Genomic DNA, 13269 nt, shown 5'->3' with positions numbered 1-13269 from the left:
AGTGCAACTGTGCAGTGGTTTGAACGTTCTTTGGCACTGCCTTTCTTTGGGACTGGAATGAAAACTGACCTTTTCCAGTCCTGTGGCCACTGCTGAGTTTTCCAAATTTGCTGGCAAACGAGGGCAGCAATTCAACAGCATCATCTTTTAGGATTTGAAATAGCTCAGCTGGAATTCTACCACCGCCACTAGCTTTGTTTGCAGTGATGCTTCGCAAGTCCCTGTGTTGACTTCGCACTCTAAGATTCTGGCTCTAGCTGAGTGATCACCCCATCCTGGTGATCTGTGTCATGAAGATCTTTTTTGGATAGTTCTTCTGTGTATTCTTGCCACTTCTTCTTAATATCTCTTGCTTCTGTTTCTGTCCTTTATTGTGCCCATCTTTGCATGAAATGTTCCCTTGGTATCTCTGATGTTTTTGAAGAGATCTCTAGTCTTTCCCATTTTAATTGTTTTGCTCTATTTCTTTGCACTGTTCACTTGGGAAGGCTTTCTTATCTCTCCTTGCTATTCTCTGGAACTCTGCATTCATTTGGGTATATCTTTCCTTTTCTCTGCCTTTTGCTTCTCTTCTTTTCTCAGCTATTTATAAGGCCTCTTCAGACAACCATTATGAGCATTTTTCTTTTCTTTTTCTTGGGGATGGTTTTGATCAAGGCCTCCTGTACAATGTTGCAAACCTCCATCCATAGTTCTCCAGGCACTCTGTCTATCAGATCTAATCCCTTGAATCTGTCACTTCCACTGTATAATCAGTCGTAAGGGATTTGATTTAGCTCATACCTGAATGGCCTAGTGGTTTTCCCTACTTTCTTCAACTTAAGTCTGACTTTGGCAATAGAACTTCTCCATCTTTGGGCTGCAAAGAATAGAACCAGCGTGATTTTGGTATTGACCATCTAGTGATGTCCATGTATAGAATCGTCTCTTGTGTTGTTTGAAGAGAGTGTTTATGACCGGCGCATTCTCTTGGCAAAACTCGGAGGGAGAATCAGAGACGAGCATGAAAGAGAGAAAAGCTCAAACTTCTGTTGGTGTCCACAAATAAAACAGCAAAAACCGTGTGAGTATATTTATGTGGGACAGTTAGCTTATGCCACGTTGTGTATTGGAACTGTAGAGTGTAAGTGCTGCATTGTAGCAGCAGCAACCTTGGTTCAGAATCCAGGCTAAGGCAAGGTAGTGTCTATAGCCTGTCTTGCCATTTGCCTTTTTCCTTTTATTTAGTTTGACGTATAGTTCATTTTCAATGTTGTGTTTGTTTCAGGTGTATGACAAAGTGATTCAGTTATACACACATATACATCTAGTTTTGGTTCAGATTATCTTTCCTTTCAGATTATTACAAAATGTTGAGTATAGGTCCCTGGCTATACCCTAGGTGCTGGTTGGTTATCTGCTTTCTGCACAGTAGTAGTGTGTATATGTTAATCCCACACTTCTGATTTATCCCTCCCCCTTTCCCCTTTAGTAACCATAATGTTGTTTTCTATGTCGGTGGGTTTATTTCTGTTTTGTACATATGTTCATTTGTATCAGTTTTAGTTTTGTGTTTTAGATTTCTCATATAAGCGATGTCGTATGAGGTTTGTCTTTCTCTGCCTGGCTTACTTCACTAGGATGACAATCTCTTGGTCCATTCATGTTGCTGTAATTGGCATCACTTCATTCTTTTTTATTTATTTATTTTTTTGGTTGAGTAATATTTTATCCATTTACTTTTAATTCCAGCACCAGCTATGCCCCCTAGCAGTGGTGGGAGAGCAGAATTTGCCACTGGCCCAGGAGCAAAATGCAGCAAGAAGAGGAGCAAATCCCACAGCGCACAAACCTGCCAGTCAAAGCAAAACCTAGAACAAGTGCTTGTCTCACTGTTGAGCAGGACACATCCCCAAAGTTTAAATAGTTTACACTAACAAAGTAACAGGGTCATTGTTGTTGTTGTTTTCTGGTTAAGATATTTCTAATATCAGTGAGGTTTTTCTTACACTAAAGGAGAAGACATATTTAAGAGGTTTACAATAAAATGCAAACTAGTCATCATGGTCTAGACCAGCTCCTTTCCATCCACCATCCACTGATTTTTACAGAAACAGTAAGTCATTGAACTACAGGCACAGTTTGTTGAACTTTTGCACACATAATCGGCACCCAGCTCAAGGTGTAGAAAATTTCCCCCACCCTTGAAATGTCACTTGAGCCACTTTCTAGGCAATTCCTACGCTAGATCGCTTATTTCATTGCCATTCTGAGGTCCACCGCAATAGTGTACTGCTGCCTGCTCTTGAAATTCAAATGAAGGAAGCTACATTTTTGGAACTGACTTTGCTTTCATGCAACATTTTGTTCATTAAACAAACACATTCATAGTGTTATGCCTATTTCATTACTTTTGGTATTATTGGAGTAATTTTGTTAGGGTGTTTTTTGTGTTAACTGGTGTTCTTGGTGAATATTCCATACCAATTGTTTGTATAGTGTGCATTCATAGAAGTACTACAATTGCTGGGTCATGACGTAGGTACAAGATTAACTTTATTAGAAACTGCCAACAGTCTTCTAGAATGATTCTGAACTGACTACTACAGGTGCAATTGCTCCACATTTGTCGGCATTTAGTGTATGAATTTTTTCAAAAGCAGTCATGCTGGAGGCTGTGTAATGATATCTCCTTATAAGTATGACATTTATTTCCCGAATGAGTAAATATGTCAAGAGTATTTTCTTACAGCCTTTGGTCATTAAAATATTACCTTTGTGATCCCTGGCTTAGGCTTCACAGGAAAAGGGAACCAGGTGCTGTGGTCCGTCGCTGAGGTGTAGATGGATTTTCCTAAGTGTCTCTCAGAGACAGAGACCCAGGCTCAGGGTATTCCCAGTGTCGACAGGTTTAGATCCGATGACTGGCCCAGCAATAGTGGATATGCCCAGCCTCCCAGGCTTTTACTGTCTCCACCCACTTTCAGTTGAGCAAGTACAGAACATGTTTTAAAATATTCTCTTTCAACCTATTCATTCACATTCGTTTCCCTGAGTACTCTGAAGGCCAATTCATCTCACTACCGTAAAGGGAAAACTGTTACCAGCAGCATAAGCAGATGGTTCATGTAAAAATCAGCTTCAGAATATCAATAGGATGGTGGTCCAGGGAAATGCCCTGACTCTCCAGCTGCTGCTGATTGGAATCCCCGTTTGCCTCTACCAGGTAGTGGGCGGGCACCCATTTCCCTTGGAAGCTCGCTCAGAAGACCTGTTAGGACAAATGTTATGTCCACTGTAGGGCAAGAGGTGAGCAAGGGAGCGGGGCTGGTGGATGGGGGCCAAGGGTGTGGACGAAGCCTGCAGAGGCGGCGGTAGCTGAGGCAGCAACAGTGGCTGTGCGTGTATGTGGTTCCGGAAGAGCTGATGAAAGGCGGTGAGTCCGGTGGGTGAGAGTGTGTGCTCTGCCTGTGTGGGGAGGAGCGGGAGGATTGGGAGATCTTTGCTAGAATTACTTGGCAGGGAGTGATTTGGTAAGGGTGGGAGAGGGGAGGAGGGGGACCCTGAGTGAAAGATGGTGGCCCGAGGGGTCCATGCTTATAGTTAGCTGGCAGCAGAGATACGGTGATCTTGAAGGTGCTTTCTCCAATGGAACGCCTTGTCCGTTGTCTTCCCGGCGTTCTGACCTCTGTGATTTCCCTGCTAGGGTGAAACTGACTTCAGAATTTCTGCTTGATAATCCCTATATAGTAAAATGTCTATACTCATTCAGGTGAACTGAGCAAAGGACAAACTCAAGAGTTCAAAGTAGCAGGGGATGGATAGGCATTACCTGGAAAACGTGTCAAAGGGCTTCATCCATGTATCAAAGTGTATCTTCCATACCTGGCTGATAAAATATTTTGTACGTCTTAAAAAAATGTTTTTGGTACGTCTTGATCTTGGTGATTATTTCACATCAAATAGCTGTTCATTAATGATCTGGGCATCTTATCCTGTGAATACACCTTAATAATTTTCTTCCTGGATAGAATGGGCGGTCACATGTTGGAGAACCCAGCGTAGACTATTACCGTGTTGAAGAAAAAGAAGTCAGACGCCACGTGTAACACGGAGGTCATGCCGTGACTCGGATTCGAACCGAGGTTGCTGCGGCCACAACGCAGAGTACTAACCACTATACGATCACGGCGCGCCACACACCAAGCGATGAGAACGGTCTTTAATATCTGTCCTTTGACGTAAAATGATTCCGATCGTTGCGCTGCTTTGTTTTTGGAAACTGCAGGTATTCGTTTTCTCTCTTTCATGCTCGATCATCGGTTTCCCCGCTCTTTCTCTCTATTCTGATACATTATGACAAAAGGAAACAAAATCAAACAAGACACCAATTCTCATCTCCCCGGATGCGGCACGTTCCTTCTGGGAAGTCTGGCTGTCCTCGTCCCTACCTCGCCGGCTTCTTTTCCAGCTCTTCGCGCTCGTCCCTTTGGATCCACCTTCCCCATTAGCTGGTTCCGGCTCCCGCCCCACCGACCGCGGCCGAGCCGAGGGAGGGCAAAACCAGCGGTGCAGACGGTCGGGTGAAGGCGGAGCAAAGAACCGAAAGAACCAGTACGGAGCCCACCCGGTGTCCAACTTCCCCTCTGGCCCCCTCGGCTCCGGCCCGGGGCGTCTCTGGCGCGTTTCTGCCCTCGGAAATGTGTGTGGCTCCACCGGTCGTGGAAGCGGATAATTACCCATCGATGGGGATGAGAAGTATCTTACTCGAGCGTGTCTCTGTGGCGCTATCTATTAGTGCCTTTGGCTGTTCACGGAAAGGTTGGTTGTTCTAAACACACCTTAGGAAAGCCTTCCTTGAAACACTGAAAAGCTGTGTGGCTCTTTCTACGCTGCGCAACCTTTCCGGGAAAGGCGAAAGGGCTCCTCTACTGCTACCCTCCTGTCCGGCGTCTTTGATGCACAGGAGGTTGGCTAGGTCACTGGGAGTCCAGAATTTCCTGAAGCAGTGAAACCAGTAACCATATTTCTTTACGCTTCTCCTTTACTGAGCATGTAACAAATCCACTGTTCTGTTTTTTAATCAGTTACATATTTCTATAGAGATTTATATTAAAAATCTTTTACTTTCCCCATACGGATACCATCTCTCTTTTCCTTCCTCCCTGTGCGTACATCCAGATTTCCACGTGGTGCTGCTCTTCCTGGAGGATTCCTTTAGCATTCCTTGTATAGGGGGTCTGCTGATGATGAAGTCTTTCAGCATTTGTATGTCTGTAATGGTCATTATTCACCTTCATATTGAAGGACTTTAAAGGTGGGTAGTGAATAGAATTCCACCTTGACTTTTTTGGCTTCTGTCCTTTGAAGAGGCTGCTCCACTGTCTTATAACTTCCATGCTTCTCTCGCCTCCTCTCTGTCTTTTTAGTCTTTATTAAATTTGTTACAATATGAATTCTGTTTCTTGTTTTTATTTTTTTTATCATTATTTTTTGCCATGAGGCCTATTGGGTCTTAGCTCTGCAACCAGGGATCCAGCTCACACCAAGAAGGCCAAGTCTTAACCACTGGACCACATGGGAAATCCTCATCTCTATGCTTCTGATGAAATCTGACGTGTGTACTTTTGTTTCTGTATGTATCTGGTCTTTTTCCTCTGGTCCCTCGGGGACTGTATGCTTTGTCAATGGCTTTGAGCACTTTAATTACGATGCGACCAGATGTGTTTTTTCTGTGCTGTTGTGCTCATTCATTTTGTTCATTTGGCTCCTTGGATCAGTGGGTTTATGATCTTTACCATGATTGGAATTATCTGACATTATTCCTCCAAAGACTGTTTCTCGTGCCTGGGTATTTTGGGGAGCATCAGTCACCCATGTATCAGGTCTTTCAATGATGTGCTACCATTCAATGGGCAGTGCTAAAGAACGTTCAAAGTACTGGACATTTGTGCTCACTTCCCATGCTAGTAAGGTTATGCTCAAAATCCTTCAAGCTAGGCTTCAGCATTCAACTTGAATTGGGAAATTCCAGATGTACAAGCTGGGTTTAGAAAAGGCAGAGGAAGCAGAGATCGAATTGCAAACAGTTGCTGGATCATAGACAAAGCAAGGGAATTCCAGAAAAAAACATCTACTTCTGTTTCTTTCACTTCACTAAAGCCTTTGACTGTGTGGATCATAACAAACTGTGGAACACTCTAAAAGAGATGAGAATACCAGACCATCTTACCTGTCTCCTGAGAAACCTGTATGCAGGTCAACAAGCAACAGTTAGAACCTTATACGGATCAATTGACTGGCTCAAAATTGAGAAAGGAGTACAACTAGGCTGTTTACTGTCTCCCTGTTTATTTAACTTGTATGCAGAGCACATCAGGGGAAATGCCAGGCTGGATGAGTTACAGGCTGGATGAGTTACAAGCTGGAATCAAGGTTGCTGGGAGAAATACCAGCAACCTCAGGTATGCAGATGACACCGCTCTAGTGGCTGAAAGCAAAGAGGAACTCAAGAGCCTCTTGATGAGAGTGAGAGAGGAGAGTGAAAAAGCCAGCTTAAAACTCAATATTAAAAAAACTAAGATCATGGCCCCCAGCCCCATCACTTCATGGCAAATAGAAGGGGGAAATGTGGGAGCAGTGACAAATTTTCTGTGCTTGGGCTCTAAAATCACTGTGGATGGTGACTGCAGTCACAAAATTAGACGACACTTGCTTCTTGGAAGGAAAGCTATGACAAACCTAGACAGTGTATCAAAAAGCAAAGACATCACTTTGCCCACAAAGGTCCATAGAGTCAAAGCTGTGATCTTTCTTGTAGTCATGTACCAATGCGAGAGTCGGACGATAAACAAGGCAGAATGCTGAAGGACTGATGCTTTTGACCTGCGGTGCTAGAGAAGACTCTTGAACGTCCCTTGGATGCTGAGGAGATCAGACCAGTCAATCCTAAAGGAAATCAACCCTGAAAACTCATTGGAAGGATGATGCTGAAACTCCAATATTTTGGCCACCCGATGAGAAGGGTAGACTCCTTGGAGAAGTCCCTGATGCTGGGAAAGTTTGAAGGCAGAAGGAGAAAAGGGAAACAGAGGATGAGATGGTTGGATGGCATCACCGATTCAATGAACACAAACTTGGGCAAACCCTGAGAGATACTGAGGGACTGGGAGGCCTGGAGTGCTGCAGTCAATGGAGTCACAAAGAGTCAAACACAGGTTAGCAACTGAAAAACAACGACTATTCAATGACACTATGTTCATTAAAAGCATTTTATTTTGACAGTGAGTTTCCATTTGGATATTGTGAGCAGTTTTTCATCGCTTTGTGTTCCATAATCTTGTTTTTGTTGTTTTCTGCCATGTCTAATCTGCTCTTCAATCTGGTGAATTTATTGCATTGGATGTTATAGTTTTCAGCTCTAAAGCTGGATTTTTTTTTTTTTTGCCATTTTTGTATGTTCTATGTTTCTAATTAGCATGTTGGACATATGTATGCCATCATGATAACTGTTAAAGTCTTCTCTGTGGATTTTCACATTGTGTCCCTTCTGGTTCAATTTCATTGACTCATTCATTCATTCGTCTCCTCCTTACCTGTCGTTTTCCTGCCTCTTTGCATGACTGGCATCCTTTGATTGGAGGCCAGGCATTGTCAGCGTTTCCCATTTGGGGCACTGGCTATTTTGGTATTCCTACGAATCTTCTTGAGTTTTATCTGGGGTACATTTGAGTGACTTGTAAATGGTTTGATCCCTTTGGATCTTCCTTTCATGAGTTTTTAGGTAGGTCAGTCTAGAGCTGCTTATTCCCAATAGTGTAACAAGAGTTTTCTGAATGTTCTTCCCAATGGCCCATGAGTGAGGAGTAGTCCAGTCTGTCTGAGGGGATGGAATACAATTGCTTGTCCCATGTGAGCACCAGGCATTGCACCAGGATCTTTTTAAAAGGTTCTTTCCTTGGCCTCAGGCACTTTCTTCATAAGGATATCCCGATCATTACTCTGCTGAGTACTTGAGGGAGACCCTTTCATATCCCAGCATTCTCTCTCTCTCCCACTCTCTCTCATCACTGGACCTTTCTTCATGTTTCTTTCTTTTATTATTAACTTTTATTGAAGTATAGCTATTTTTACGATGTTGTGATAATAGCAAAGTGAATCAGCTGTACATATATCCCCTCTTTTTTTTGGATTTCCTTCTCATTTAGGTAACCACAGAGCGCCCAGTATTTCCCTATACCATAGAGTAGGTTCCCATTTGTTATTTACTGTATACATAGCATCAATAGCGTATATAGGCAAATCCTTAACTTTCCAGTTCCCCCCTTGATATCCATACCTTTTTTTTCTACATCTGTGTCTCTACTTCTGCTTTGCAAATAAGAATCACTGGATCTTTGTCCTGTGAACTCCAGCTGCCTTGCTTTCCACCAACACTCAGCTTCTTGAGTCCAGTGGATTGACCTCAAATCCTCCTCTTTGGTGCCCAGCCTGGGAACTCACTGAAAGCAGGAAGCTGGGCCCATGGCAAGACTCATCTTGTTTGTTTGTCACCTCTCAGGGCTTGCTGTCTTTTGCTGCCTGATTTCCAGTGTCTTAGAAGCTAGTATTTCATGGTTTGTTTTGTTTGTTTGTTTGTTTTTTGGCTTTTTGTTCCTTTGAGAGTGGGACAAAGGGGGAGAGTGAGATTTAGGAAGGAGGGTTAATCTGATTTCTGTCACTGCACCTTTCCTAGAAACTGAAGGCATCTCTTTATGTTCTTAGTTTTCCCTAAAGAGATGTGCTAATTTATATTCCAATGTATTTTGCCAACTCAAGGAAAGAGTCTTTTTCTTCACGGTCTTGCCATCACAAGAAATTGTCAACACACCTGTCTGTTACTCTAACAAAGGGATTTGTGCCCTACTGACTCAACTTAGTGGCAGGTACAATGAAAAGACAATGTGTACATTTCCCAGAGACTGCACATATTCAGCAGCTAAGCTTCCAAGCTGATTGGAAAGTATTCTAATAATTGTAACTGTTTTCAGTGGTGACCAAGTCATTGAGTCTAGACAAGACCAGCCAGAATGACTCTGGAGAGCCTCTTGCAGAGCAGCTTATGGATTACAGGAGTTAAAAAAAAAAAAAAAAAAGCCCACTGGTCCCAGATATTTACCCTCTTCCCTTCCCTTTATGATTTGCATTTTGGCTTTGGTTGGATGCACACAATCTAATGTGGGGTCTCCCTCCAACATACGGGTACATTTGCAAGCCCGAGACCCTCTCTGTATGATATCTCGGCAGGACATGGCTACATCCAGAAACATTATCTCATTTGAGAAAAATTGTTGCAAGCTACAGAATTCTGCACCGGTAATACATCTTGTACAAACCTGGATCCTTAGAGTTCTTGGTTCCCCTTCCACCGATTCCTCAGTTGAAGCTCAGGAGGAAACAAGAGCTCTTTGGATTTTCCATACTCAGTCGAGGATGTCGCTGGGTTCTAGGACATTTCTCTCTGCCCCTCTCTCACCCTCTTGGAGTGTGTGCCCTTCTGTCTCTCTCTGTCCCTTATACTCTAGGCTGCTGTGGATCTTACCCACTTTCTATCCTCCTCATCAGTTTTCCGCAAATGTGCATTAGGAGTCCTTCAGTCAGCAAGCACTTACTAGGTGCTCACCAGATACCAGGCCCTTCTCCAGGAAAACTGCTGTATCAGGAGCAAAGTCAAGGTCCCACTCCTTGGTGCATTCACACCAGGAGGCATCAAAAATAAGAATCTCACTCACACATACACACACAGATACAAATAAAAATCACAGCAGGAGAACAACCTGTCATGTTCTCAGGTTCATCTGCCTGCCAGTGCCTAAGGACCCCAGCAGTGAGTAAAAAAAGAATTACATAGCACATGGAAAAATGGTGACTTGAGATCTAGAAGGCAGGTAACTAAGAACCAGGAATTTTTAAAAAATAAATGAGTACTTCATGTAAACAACAGGTCCTTACTTCTCAGCTTAGAGAGTCCATGTGTTGGATGGACTCAAGTGACATTGTGGCTACATTCAGGAATATCTCCTAAAGGTACCCACACGTTCTCTTAAGCTGTTAACCTATAGCCCCTCAATATATAATTTATAAAAAATATGTGCAGCATTATATTTAAACAGTGTTTTGTTATTTCTACCTTAAATAAATAGAAATTCTCCAGGAAAAGATTATACATTAATTCAACCGATTTAATATCAGTCAAAGAACTTAACGATAGATCTTAAAATTGTAAATTGAGCTGAATCGTGGCAGATAAATGCTACTTAGAAGCACATATTAGATGATAGCTAAAAACATTGACCCCAAATTGAAAGGGGAATAATTAAGTCACTATGATTTCGAGACTCAAAAGACTTACTCCTGATTTAAAAGATATTATATGGTATATTTAATTTACTAGGACACATAATTTTAAACTTTACGAATAATAATAAATCTGAAAGTCACCATGAAGGAGTTTTTAGACTAAAATTATTAAAGCAGTGTGGTGCATACAAGGAGTCATCTCTGGGAGCATGACAGGACAAACATTTTCTATGTACTTATACATCAAGTATTAGAATTCTCTAGCGTGTTAAAAGTATTCGAGAGTCATCCTTATTATCAACTTGAATTTTATTCTTGTTTGTAGCATGGAGAGCACTAATTTCTCTAAAGCTAACCCTTTTTTTTATTCCTGAGTTACATTTCAGCAAAACAAAGTGAAAGGAAAAAAAAAAAACAAAACACCCACGTGGTTGCTATTCACTGAGATAGAAAAGGTGGTTCAGAACTCCCCTTTGGAGAGAGGCTGAATGACATACATGTGGGAAAGCAGGGTGCCTCTGTGCTTGAATTCAGAATGGACCTGGGACTGGGTCAAGGCCAGAACACAAGACTAAGCATTCTTGTCCTAGGGGAGCCACCCAACCGACAGCACCCACACAGCAGTTCTGGGAAGCTTTTGAGAATATTCCCCTCTCTTTGTAGCATTTCCCATCTGGTTCTCCATCCTCCAACCACACGGAAGGATTCTTCCCCTCTGTGTCCTGACAGTACACGTTATGCTCCCTGCAGGGCACGGGGAGCCAGGCAGGAGCCAAGGGGACAGCTGCACTGCCTCGATGGGTTTCTAGCAAAGGAGCGTGGAAATCCCATGGACAGAGGAGCCTGGTGGGCTAGAGTCCGAGGGGTCGCAAAGAGTTGGACGAGACTGAGCCGGTGAGCACGAGCACCAGGCGGTTCCACCACTCCGACGGATCCAAAGCACACCTGAGTGCCCGCCAGAGCAACCCGCAGGAGGCCAGAGGGCAGAGGGCAGCCGGCGCCGCGGAGGGCGGAGGATGAAAGCCTAGACCGTCCTACAAGCACAGGGCCTGACTGGCATGCACTTGAGAAAGACCTGAATAAACCTGCCTCTAGGATACCCTTGCAAACGTCTTCCCTACAGTGGCATTGGTGGTTCAGTGGTAGAATTCTCGCCTCCCACGCGGGAGACCCGGGTTCGATTCCCGGCCAATGCATTGTGGTTGTGTTTTTTCGGTCCTCCCTGGTTCCATACAGGAGACCTGGGCTGGGAGATTCCCCTGGAGAAGGAAATGGCAACCTACTCCAGTATTCTTGCCTGGAGTAATCGGCCCAAGGGATGGCAAAAAGTCCAAAAGGACTGAGCGACTAACACACATATCCCTTCTATACATCCTACAGAGAGCGGATTCCAGCTGCCTGAAGGGCCAAGAGGGCCCTCTTCCGGACGGTAAAGCTGTTCGCTGGCCTTGGAAGACAGGTCCCACAGAAGTTAGCTTTGAGAGGGACGCCAAAGGAAAGGAACAATCCCGAGATATCCGCACGTTACTATCAAGTGATGTCATAACTCTTATCGAAAGAAAGAATGTGGTGTTAACTGGGCACTTAGGTACAGAATATAGGATGTTTCTATTCCTACAAACTTTTGGTATCTTACAAAAGCTTTTGGTTTGGGATTTTAATGAATTTTTGGAACGGAAGCCTCACGTTCTCTTTGAATGGAAATTCTGTTAAGTAAGAGTCTGGGTTTACCATGCCAGGAGAAAAGAGTGGAGGCCAGAGCTGGCCAGCCCAGGCTGTCCATGGCATCTCAGCTCCAACAGCCAGCCTGAGGTCCAGGACCCCGAGGCCTGCACTCAGCGGCATTTAGAAACTCTGTGCAGAAATGTTCCGCACTGGACCTTTAAGCAAAATACAGTCCGGATCTGGGCAGGAAGAGAGAGACTCGTGTGCGTGCAGACGCTGGAAGAAAGAAAGTTTTCCCTGACCGGGAATCGAACCCGGGCCGCGGCGGTGAAAGCGCCGAATCCTAGCCACTAGACCACCAGGGAGCTGTAGGCAAATAGGCTTGTTTAGCCTCTGCAGGTGGAAGGTGAGTGGAAGATGACCCTTCGGAAAGTCAGCGAGCTGGAAAGGCAACGTCGCAGCGGCCCAGGGCTGTGTGCAGCTGTGCAAGGCTCCCAGCCCTGCCCTCGCGGCTCATCGCCCTTCACCTCTCCTTTCCTGGGCGTCGCTTTTGCTCTGGGGCAAGGACACAAAGTAGCGGACTGGGTCCCTCCTGGTCTAGCGGTAGCGCTGCGTGCTGCCGAGCCCAGGTCTTGCTCTCTTTGTGAACCTCGGTTTTCTCTGTCTTCAGGCTCGGTGATGAGTGGCGGGTGATGAGCGGATCCGTCCACCTCCAGATCTCCTAGCGCTGAATTAAGAGACTTGCAGGTGGTCACCAACTCTTCCTCCAGCTGCGTCCCCTGCCGCACCCCGTGCCTTTCGCGCCTGGTGGTTTTGCCAATGAGAAGGCACATCTCCGGGGGAGAAAAAGAAAGAGGAAGCCTGTTTCCGCCCGGTTTCGAACCGGGGACCTTTCGCGTGTGAGGCGAACGTGATAACCACTACACTACGGAAACGAGACAACCCCTATTCCTGAACACCGTATCCCTGAAATCCCGAGGTCCCGCCACCGCGAACCACACCACCAACTCTTATGACTCAAAGAGGAACCTTGGAGCCCCAGGCTCTCTCAGGCACGGAGACGGCGGCTCCCGAGGGCCCTGCTTTAGGGTTCCCCCTCTGCCCTGAAGTGAGGCCCCTCGGGCCCCCACAGGTGGCCTTCGGGGCCCCGCACCCAACGCAGAATCCTCAGATCCTCAGCTGCGCACCCTGAGTTCAGGGGTCGCCCCCGCCGACTCCCCGGCTCCCGGCAGCCGCAGGAGGCGGGGACGGTGGGTGCGCCCGAGGCCCAGGTGACCCCGAAACCCA

At 45.1% G+C, this 13269-nt stretch overlaps 4 non-coding genes across 4 annotated transcripts; 1 reads left to right on the top strand and 3 right to left on the bottom strand.

The window, feature by feature from the left end:
- Positions 1 to 4099: 4099 nt before the first annotated feature.
- TRNAH-GUG (transfer RNA histidin (anticodon GUG)) lies at positions 4100 to 4171 on the bottom strand. Its single transcript has one exon. It is a non-coding gene; the product is annotated as a tRNA-His (tRNA).
- A 7271-nt stretch (positions 4172 to 11442) lies between these two features.
- Positions 11443 to 11513, top strand: TRNAG-CCC (transfer RNA glycine (anticodon CCC)). The gene has a single exon. It is a non-coding gene; the product is annotated as a tRNA-Gly (tRNA).
- A 762-nt stretch (positions 11514 to 12275) lies between these two features.
- TRNAE-UUC (transfer RNA glutamic acid (anticodon UUC)) lies at positions 12276 to 12347 on the bottom strand. Its single transcript has one exon. It is a non-coding gene; the product is annotated as a tRNA-Glu (tRNA).
- Positions 12348 to 12844: 497 nt separating this feature from the next.
- On the bottom strand, positions 12845 to 12917 carry TRNAV-CAC (transfer RNA valine (anticodon CAC)). Its single transcript has one exon. It is a non-coding gene; the product is annotated as a tRNA-Val (tRNA).
- Between the last annotated feature and the right edge of the window lie 352 nt (positions 12918 to 13269).

Source organism: Ovis canadensis, chromosome 1, assembly GCF_042477335.2.
Source record: "Ovis canadensis isolate MfBH-ARS-UI-01 breed Bighorn chromosome 1, ARS-UI_OviCan_v2, whole genome shotgun sequence".
Classification (NCBI taxonomy): domain Eukaryota; kingdom Metazoa; phylum Chordata; class Mammalia; order Artiodactyla; family Bovidae; genus Ovis; species Ovis canadensis.
This window is presented reverse-complemented; position numbering and strand designations above follow the sequence as displayed.